Source organism: Oncorhynchus gorbuscha, linkage group LG05, assembly GCF_021184085.1.
Source record: "Oncorhynchus gorbuscha isolate QuinsamMale2020 ecotype Even-year linkage group LG05, OgorEven_v1.0, whole genome shotgun sequence".
NCBI lineage: Eukaryota > Metazoa > Chordata > Actinopteri > Salmoniformes > Salmonidae > Oncorhynchus > Oncorhynchus gorbuscha.
In genome coordinates this window covers 35,943,821-35,951,961 of record NC_060177.1, presented here as the reverse complement: position 1 = coordinate 35,951,961, position 8,141 = coordinate 35,943,821, and the positions used below count along the sequence as shown (strand labels likewise).

The window sequence follows — 8,141 nt, the reverse complement described above, 5'->3', positions numbered from 1 at the left end:
TATCTCTCTGCTATGGACAAAGAACCCTACCTCATGGACTTCTCCAGTGATTCAAGATGCATTCTGTTTCTCGGATCCTACTCTACCCTTTTCATAATATTTAACTAGGTTGAGAGGCTTTGAATATTTGTTTCAAACAGGTGTAGACTAACAGTGAAAAGATTACTTAAGGCCCTTCCCGAAAATGCAGGGAGAAAAATGTACTAATATAAAATAAGAGGAATAAATACACAACGAGTAACGATAACTTGGCTATATACACGGGGTACTAGTACCAGTACCGGCTTATTGTAGAGTTCTAGTGGTTATTTGTAAATTGGTACTCTGCCAATGTGGGTAATAGAAGTAAAAGATAAGATATGTTTTTGAACTGAATTTAAGGGGGCATCAAAATGTTTATTCAACAATAATGTTACATATAAATACATTGATATTTAATTATCTGAAATAGTTTAATTTCCATTCCGTTGATGTCCCCCAGGCTGCTCCCAGTTAGGGGTCTGATGATTTTGAAAACAAAATAGGCTCTTCAAACGCATCTGTGCATTGGTAGATGTGCTGTACATTGTTGTAAACAATTACACTACTATATACCGTTATCACTTATTGACTGTTATTAACAAGCATTACATTATAAATGTGTGGTCCTGTAAAGGATGGCGATTGCACCGCAAGGGTTGCGAGTTCGATTCCCAGGCCCCCTGGGCCAATGCTCTAACCACTAGGCTACCTGCCACCCCAATGATAATGTCTGTCGTGGAACTATTATTTTCAATGTTCAAAACCAGAAAAAGAAAACTGACAAATTATGAAAAATACAGAAACAAATTCAAATGCAAACACCTTCCCCACTGAATGATGAGCTCTGTACTCACTGTAAAAGTGTAGGATGGCAATAAAATAGCGTAGGGAAAGAATATCATTTTTTTTTAAATCCATCATTCTTGCCAATGTAGATTAGTCGAACAAGTCAGAGTTTAACGTTGTAATACTGTAGCAACTTTTTGACAAAAGGTTGTACGAACGGGGGTTTAGAGGAGAGACATGATAGTGAAACCTCTCAGCCTTCCTGTTCAAAGTCCTCAATGAACTTCATGACCTTGAACAAGTCCTCCATGTTGACTGTGGGTCTCCTGAAGGATAGTGAGCGCAGCAGGTCAGACTGGAGGGCAGAGGGACACACCGAGAGGACGAACAAAATCATGAGCACGGTTCAGCAATTACACTAATCTGAGAGACAGACGTGCATGTTGAAACAGCATATTCCAGTATGTTTGTGAGCAGTATGTTTGTGAGCAGTGAATGTGAATGTCAGTGAACATAGGGAGTGTGTCTGTGTTGTGAATGTATGTTTCTCACCACGCAGATAATGGGCATCAGCAGCTTGTCGCTAGGTACATCCATCCAGGTCAATTCTATGGCAGCCAGGTCCCTGCTGGCACGGGACGGCCCTTACACCTAGAGTACCATCACAAACAACAAACTATCTTTAATCTTCTCAATAGTAGAGAAAGCGATACACCTTCAATGTGGTTTACAAGAGTCGACTGCAATTGAGTTCCTATATCATGTGTTTAAATTACTTTTTTGAATTGTGTGGTTGACTGCATTTTCCTGACAGGCTGCATGAGGGTATTTCATATGATGATGCTAATGTCGGCCCCAGAGTAGCCTTCTGTCTTTTTGGCGAGCTTCTCAACCGTAGCCCCAGGACCTCACACAGGAGCAACAGAGCAACGGACACCCTGCCCAGACTAGTGAGACACCCTCGCAGATCTGCAACACCCCCCTGTGAAGGACCTGCACCGAGAGGCCCTACACCTAGACCACAGCAATAACCAGCCACACCCCAACCAGCTAAGACACACGAAGAAAACCCTGGCCACACTATATAGGCCCCCCATATCAGACCTATGCCTCTTCTGCCTACCCCCACCCCTGCAGCAAGGACCGCAACATGACAGCAGGACATATGCCCAGGCCGTGAGCAGAGCTACAGGCCTAACCCCCACTATTACACCCCCCAAGCCCCATCCTGCAACCTTACAGGTATGTATATCAAATGCTCAACATGCTCTGCTCACAGCTACTGTGAAGTTCCGGGCCTGAACCACACAAAACCAATACTAGACACTATGGAACAAAGCTTTTACTATCTCATCCTGGAATATACAAGGTCTGAGGTCATCTGCCTTTGGCCTAAAGAGCAGGAACCCAGACTTCAAAGGAATTGAAAATACAGACATTGTCATCCTACAAGAAACATGGTATAAAGGAGATGGACACACTGGTTGCCCTCTAGGTTAGAGAGAGCTGGTAGTTCCATCCACCAAACTACCAGGTGTGAAACAGAGACTCAGGGGGTATGCTAATTTGGTATAGAGCAGACCTAACCCACTCCATTAAATTAGTCGAAACAGGAACATTTCTACATTTGGCTAGAAATTAAATGAGGAAATAATCTCAACATCGAGAAATGCACTCATGTGTGCTACTATGACAACATAACCAACAAAAACGGGTCACAACTCCTGCAGCTCTGTCGGACGCTGTGTATGTACATAGTCAATGGTAGGCTTCGAGGGTACTCCTATAGTAGGTATACCTATAACGCATCTCTTGGCAGTAGTACTGTCGACTACTTTATCACAGACCTCAACCCAGAGTCTCTTATAGCATTCACAGTCAGTCCACTGAAACCCCTATCAGATCACAGCAAAGTCACACTCTACTTGAACAGAGCTTTGCTCAAGAGGCATCAAAGCCAAAGGAACTGAATAATATTAAGAAATGCTATTGAAGGAAGGTAGTGTGGAAATCTACCAAAAAACAATTAGGCAGCAACAAATTCAATCCCTTCTAGACATTTTCCTGGACAAAATGTTTCACTGTAATAGTGAAGGTGTGAACTTGGCAGTAGAAAACCTAATAGTATATTTGACATTTCAGCTTCCCTATCAAATCTAAAAATTCAAGCAGACAGCCTAAGAAAATTAACAACAATGACAAATGGTTTGATGAAGAATGCAAAAACCTAAACAAACAAAGAACCTTATCCAACCAAAAACAGTGGGTATTTGATAACCTGCAAAATCGCCAGTGTTTCCTACTTACAAAGCATGTAGAGGGCTGTAATTTATATCATAGGTACACTTAAATCCAGAAAAATCACATTGTATGATTTTTAAGTAATTCATTTGCATTTTATTGCATGACAAGTATTTGATACATCAGAAAAGCAGAACTTAATATTTGGTACAGAAACCGGTTTGCAAAGATCATACGTTTCCTGTAGTTCTTGACCAGGTTTGCACACACTGCAGCTGGGATTTTTGCCCACTCCTCCATACAGACCTTCTCCAGATCCTTCAGGTTTCGGGGCCGTCGCTGGGCAATACGGACTTCCAGCTCCCTCCAAAGATTTTCTATTGGATTCAGGTCTGGAGACTGGCCAGGCCACTCCAGGACCTTGAGATGCTTCTTACGGAGACACTCCTTAGTTGCCCTGGCTGTGTGTTTCAGGTCGTTGTCATGCTGGAAGACCTAGCCACGACCAATCTTCAATGCTCTTACTGAGGGAAGGAGGTTGTTGGCCAAGATCTCGCAATACATGGCCCCATCCATCCTCCCCTCAATACGGTGCAGTCATCCTGTCCCCTTTGCAGAAAAGCATCCTCAAATAATGCTGATGTTTCCACCTTCATGGTTGGGATGGTGTTCTTGGGGTTGTACTCATCCTTCTTCCTCCAAACACGGAGAGTGGAGTTTAGACCAAAAAGCTAGATTTTTGTCTCATCAGACCACATGACGTTCTCCCATTCCTCCTCTGGATCATCCAGATGGTCATTGGCAAACTTCAGACGGGCCTGGACATGCGCTGGCTTGAGCAGGGGGAACTTGCGTGGGCTGCAGGATTTAAATCCATGACGGCATAGTGTGTTACTAATGGTTATCATTGAGACTGTGGTCCCAGCTCTCTTCAGGTCATTGACCAGGTCCTGCCGTGTAGTTCTGGGCTGATCCCTCACCTTCCTCATGATCATTGATGCCCCACGAGGTGAGATCTTGCATGGAGCCCCAGACTGAGAATGATTGACTGTCATCTTGAACTTCTTCCATTTTCTAATAATAGCGCCAACAGTTGTTGCCTTCTCACCAATCTGCTTGCCCATTGTCCTGGAGCCCATCCCAGCCTTGTGCAGGTCTACAATTGTATCCCCGATGTCCTTACACAGCTCTCTGGTCTTGGCCATTGTGGAGAGGTTGGAGTCTGTTTGATTGAGTGTGTGGACAGGTCTTTTATACAGTTCAAACAGGTGCAGTTAACCCATGTAATGAGTAGAGAACAGGAGGGCTTCTTAAAGAAAAACGTACAGGTCTGTGAGAGCCTGAATTCTTACTGGTTGGTAGGTGATCAAATACTTATGCAAAAATGAAAATGCAAAATAATTACTTATAAATCATACAATATCATTTTCTGGATTCCGTTTCTCACAGTTTAAGTGTACCTATAATACAAATTACAGACCTCTACATGCTTTGTAAGTAGGAGAACCTGCAAAATCGGCAGTGTATCAAATACTTGTTCTCCCCACTGTTGAGACCCAGAAAACCTGAGCCTACGCCTTCACTACGGTGAATCACTAAAACAATACAGAAATACACTATGGAAAAAGGAGGAACAGCACATCAGAAATCAGCTCAATGAAACTGAAGAATCCATAGAATCGAACCACTACTGGGAAAATTGAAAAACTATAAACCACATTAATGAGTTCTATCCAAAGCAGAGATGTATTGATAAACCACTTCTCCAATCTTTTTGGCTCTATAACACAGAACAAACAGCAAAAAGATATACATTGTCAAATACACATCTTAGAATCCACTATTAAAGACTACCAGAACCCACTGGATTCTCCAATTACATTGAATGAACTACAGGACAAAATTACAAACCCTCCAACCCAAAAAGGCCTGTGGGGTTGATGTTATCCTCAATGAAATGGTAAAATATACACAAATTCCAGTTGGCTATACTTAAACTCTTTAAAACATAATCCTCAACTTTGGCATATTCCCCAATATTTGGAGCCAAGGACCGGTTACCCCAATCCACAAAAGCATAGACAAATTTGACCCCAATAACTAGTGGGATACGAGTCTCCAGAAACCTTGGGAAAAATCCTTTGCATTATCATTAACAGCAGACTCGTACATTTCCTCAGCGAAAACAATGCACTGAGCAAATGTCAAATGAGCTTTTTACTAATTACCATACGATAGACCACTTATTCACCTTGCACACCATAATTGGCAAACAAACCAAAACAAAGGCAAAGTCTTCTCATGCTATTGTTGATTTCAAAAAAGCTTGAGACTCAATTTGGCATGAGGGCCTACTATACAAATTGATGGAAAGTGGTGTTGGGGAAAAATATACGACAGAAAAGCCATGTACAGAAACAAGTGTGCGGTTAAAATTGGCAAAAAACAGGCACATTTCTTTCCACAGGGCTGGGGGATGAGACAGGGATGCAGTTTAAGCCAAACTCTCCTTCCTTCCGAGACAGACAGGAGAGGGTCACACACACACACACACACACACACACAGAGAATTGGCGAGGACGCTAGAATGGTCTGCAGCATCAGGCCTCACCCTACTAGAATCTGAAGTAAAATGTCTACTGTTTGCTGATAATCTGGTGCTTCTCTCCAACCAAGGGCCTACAGCAGCACCTAGATATTCTGCACAGATTCTGTCAGACCAGGGCCCTGGCAGTAAATCTCAGACAAAAATAATGGTATTCCAAAAAAGGTCCAGTTGCCAGGACCACAAACACAATCTAGACACCTTTGCCATAGATCCCACAAAAACTAAACATACCTCGGCCTAAACATCAGCGCCACAGGTAACATCCACAAAGATAGAACGATCTGAGACACCAGGCAAGAAGGGCCTTCTATGCCAGCAAAAGGAACGTAAAATTTGACATACCAATTAGGATCTGGCAACAACAAAAAAATACTTGAATCAGTTACAGAACCCATTGCGGTCTGGGGTCCGCTCACCAACCAAGAATTTACAACATGGGACAAACACCAAATTGAGATTCTGCATGCAAAATTCTGCAAAAATATCTTATTTGTACACCGTAAAACACCAAACAGACCCCCAAGACAGCAACACAATTAGACCCAACCAAATCATTAGAAAATAAAGATAATAACTTGACACATTGGAAATTATTTCTCCCCCAAAAATCAGCAAACTATAATGCTATTTGGCCCTAAACAGAGAGTACACAGTGGCAGAATACCTGACCACCGTGACTGACCCAAAATTAAGGAAATCTTTGACCCCGATGGCAGACCTGGCTCTCAAGAGAAGACAGGCTATGTGCACACTGCCAACAAAATGAGGTGGAAACTGAGCTGCACTTCCTAACCTGCCAAATGTATAACCATAGAGACACATATTTCCCTCAGATTACACAGACCCACAAAGAATTCGAAAACAAGTACACTTTTGATGAACTCCCATATCTATTGGGTGAATTAAAAGTGTGCAATCACAGCAGGAAGATTTGTGACCTGTTGCCACAAGGGCAACCAGTTTAGAACAAATACCATTGTAAATAAAAACCTATATTTATTTTGATTTATTTTCACTTTTGCACTTTAACAATTTGAACATCATTACAACACTATGTAGACATATGACATTTGAAAGGTCTTTATTCTTTAGGAACTTGTGTAATATTTACTGTTAATTTTTTATTGTTTATTTCACTTTGGTTTATCATCCAGTTCACTTGCTTTGGCAATGTAAACATGTTTCCCCATGCCAATAAAGCCCGTTAAATTGAAAAAGCGAGAGAGTGAGAGCACGCTATAGGGAGAAATACATTGAGAAATGGAGAGAGATATTTATCTACTTTACTACTACTTGCACATTGTTACAACACTGCATAGCCAATAATACAATACTTGAAATGTCTATATTCTTTTACACACATGTGAGTGTAAGGTTCACTGTGATTTTTAGTTTTTTCCCCCTTGTTTAATTGTCTTTTGTTTCTTGTTTATTTATTTTGCTTTGGCAATGTAAACATTGTTTCACATGCCAATAAAGCCCTTTGAATGAAATGTAATTGAAAGAGAGCCCCAGCGCTCCAACTGACTCCGGCAGTTGAACTTGACCATATGTTAAGATGTCGCTGAAGAGGATGGCTGACGTTTCACATGCCCGTAACCAATTGTGCTATTTCGTTAATTTTTTTTGCGTTGTTTGTAACTTATTTTGTACATAATGTTTCTGCTACAGTCTCTCATGGGCGAAAATAACTTCTGGACATCGGAACTGGGATTACTCACCACAAACTGGAAGGAGCTTTTACCTTTAACGAGTCTGGCGAGAAAGATGTACCGCTCTCCCGGGAACAGGCCCAGATCCCCATCATTTGCGTGAAGAAAAGACCGATGTCACAGTTGTCATTTGGAGATAGAGAGGAGGACCAAGATGCGGCATGGTAGGTGTTCGTCATTTTAATGGGAAAGCTGAACACTACAAAACAACAACCGTGACACTAATGAACAATCGTGCTGACACAAACACTACACATAGACAATAACCCACAATGACAAAACTCAGCCCAGTCAAAACTGTTCGCTGCTCTGGCTCCCCAATGGTGGAACAAACTCCCTCACGACGCCAGGACAGCGGAGTCAATCACCACCTTCCGGAGACACCTGAAACCCCACCTCTTTAAGGAATACTTAGGATAGGATAAAGTAATCATTCTCACCCCCCCTCCCCCCCTTAAAATATTTAGATGCACTATTGTAAAGTGGCTGGCTGTTCCACTGGATGTCATAAGGTGAATGCACCAATTTGTAAGTCGCTCTGGATAAGAGCGTCTGCTAAATGACTTAAATGTAATGTAAATGTAAAACAGGCTACCTAAATATGGTTATCAGAGACAATGACTAACACCTGCCTCTGATTGAGAACCATATCAGGCCAAACATAGAAACAGACAAACTAGACATACAACATAAACGCAGAAACAGACAAACAAACAACATAGAATGCCCACTCAGATCACACCCTGACCAAACAAAATATATAAACATACAAA

General features: G+C 41.8%; 1 long non-coding RNA gene across 1 annotated transcript; it reads right to left on the bottom strand.

Annotated features, from left to right (window-relative positions):
- Positions 1–409: 409 nt before the first annotated feature.
- On the bottom strand, positions 410–7,728 carry LOC124035100. Its single transcript, XR_006838681.1, has 3 exons — positions 7,401–7,728; positions 1,360–1,458; positions 410–1,162 (listed from the first exon to the last, which is right to left on the bottom strand). It is a non-coding gene; the product is annotated as an uncharacterized LOC124035100 (long non-coding RNA).
- Between the last annotated feature and the right edge of the window lie 413 nt (positions 7,729–8,141).